Below are 1,930 nucleotides of genomic sequence, written 5' to 3'. Positions count from 1 at the left end.
GTTTAAAAAAAGAATCGTGATTATGATTTTTTTCCATAATCGAGCAGCCCTAATGTAGCACAATCAATGTGAGCAGACGACCTCTGTGTGATGACACAGAGGTCGTTCTAAATGCAGGTGAGGTATAAACATTACTGATACTAATTTGTCTCAGCTAGATGTAGACCCAAACTGTGTGTTTAGTGTTTTTTTTGTGTGAATCTTACCTCACAACGGAAGGGCTTCTCTCCAGAGTGCTGGAGCGAGTGAACTTTTAAAGACATGCTGCGTTTGAACGACTTCCCACACGTCTCACAGGTAAATGGCATGTCTTTAGTGTGAGCTGGGTTTGGGGAGGAGAAGGATGAAAGAGAGGAAATCAATACTGAGACTGAACTCAGGTAATATATCGTATATAATATCAGAAGAACTGTGTATGAAGAGAGAATACTACACTAGTTTATTAATCAGATAAACTATAAATTCATCACCAACTGTTTTGATAATCGATAAAACTTTGCAAAAAGTCAAAATTCTCTGATTTCAGCTTCTCAAACGTGAATATTTTCTGATTTCTTTCTCTGTGAGTAAACTGATTTGAGGACGTCACTTTGCGCTTTGGGAAACTTGATTGACTAATCAAGAAAATTGATAGATTAATATCTGTTAGTTGCAGCCATAGACACAATGTTAACTCTATTAACCCTCAAGTGACAAACTGTGGCAACTAAAACTATTGTTAAGTAAAATAAAATATGTATCTGAGTCTACAAACAAAAGAAAGCTGAAGCAGAAAACAAACGTTATTATTATTATTATTACTGCTGTCTGAGAGTCGTGTGGTGGTTCACAACAGGCCTCCACTTACCAACCATGTGCTTACGGACATGAGCCATAGTGTAGAACTTCTTCTCACAGATTTCACATGAGAACTTCTTTTCTGCGTAGCCGTGCACGATCTTAATGTGCTCGTGCAGCGACCACAGCTTCTTAAAGGACTTGTTGCAGGAAACACACTGAAAAAGGACACACAAGTAGAAACAAAACGCATTGAGATTAAGCTCCTTACTGATAAATATCATGAGAAACTAAAACCTGATGAGAAAATAGTTTCATTATACTCTAGCGCCCTCTGCTGGGGAAAAATCACAGGTCTAAAAATCCTGAATTCCCTCTTACAGAAGAATATTTCATCAAGGCTAAGTCAGCTTGTTTATGTGACTCCTGATTAAATAATAACACTTGTGAAGTATTGGACCTGTTGGAACAGTTATTCACGTTGGATGTAACTAGACGCAGATAAAATGCATAAATTACAGAACTGTTTATTACACAAGTATTCAAATTACAGCTCTAAGTTTGTGTGGATCAATCAGTATCAGCTTTGCACATCTGGGCGCTCATCTGGATTCAGGACTACACTACAAAGCATCAGCATTGTTGTTTTTCTGTGTTGTCGTCTTGCTGGAAATGGATCCAGGCAGTTCTCTTGGAGGCGTCACAGTATCTCACCGCCACAAACGTATAAAACACCAGAAACCAAAGCGTTTAATATGATGGCCAGGAAGCTTAAGTTTGGTCTCATCGTATCAAAGAGACTTCCACTTTGTTTTATGTCTTCCACAATGCCTTCTGGCAAACGCTAGCCAAGCGGTCATGTGAGCTTTTTTTTTTTTTCTAACAGTGTCTTTTTTCTTTTCCACCGCCTAAAACTGTTGAAGTGTCGGAGAAACAGTCGTGTGTACGTACGCTGTCTCCTATATGAACCCTGGAGCTCTCAGAGGTTTTATCACACAGACTCGTTACAGACAGATTTACACTGTGCCGTCGTTTCTCTAAACCAGTTTTTCACCGCAGAGATTTCTATCCTTCAATACTTCTTTTCTAATTCTTTTTGTGAATCAAACAATCAGAGTAAAAGACTGACTGCTTCTGAAGCTTCATACTTTGT

At 38.6% G+C, this 1,930-nt stretch overlaps 1 protein-coding gene across 1 annotated transcript in view; it reads left to right on the top strand.

Moving 5' to 3' along the window:
- The window catches only part of LOC118323211 (zinc finger protein 652-A-like), a 13,130-nt gene that overhangs the window by 4,187 nt on the left and 7,013 nt on the right, over nucleotides 1-1,930 (top strand).

Source organism: Morone saxatilis, unplaced genomic scaffold (genome assembly GCF_004916995.1).
Source record: "Morone saxatilis isolate NCDOM2014 unplaced genomic scaffold, NCSU_SB_2.0 Contig14, whole genome shotgun sequence".
Classification (NCBI taxonomy): domain Eukaryota; kingdom Metazoa; phylum Chordata; class Actinopteri; family Moronidae; genus Morone; species Morone saxatilis.
Note: the sequence above shows the minus strand (reverse complement) of the source record. Positions and strands in the feature narration are given on the sequence as shown.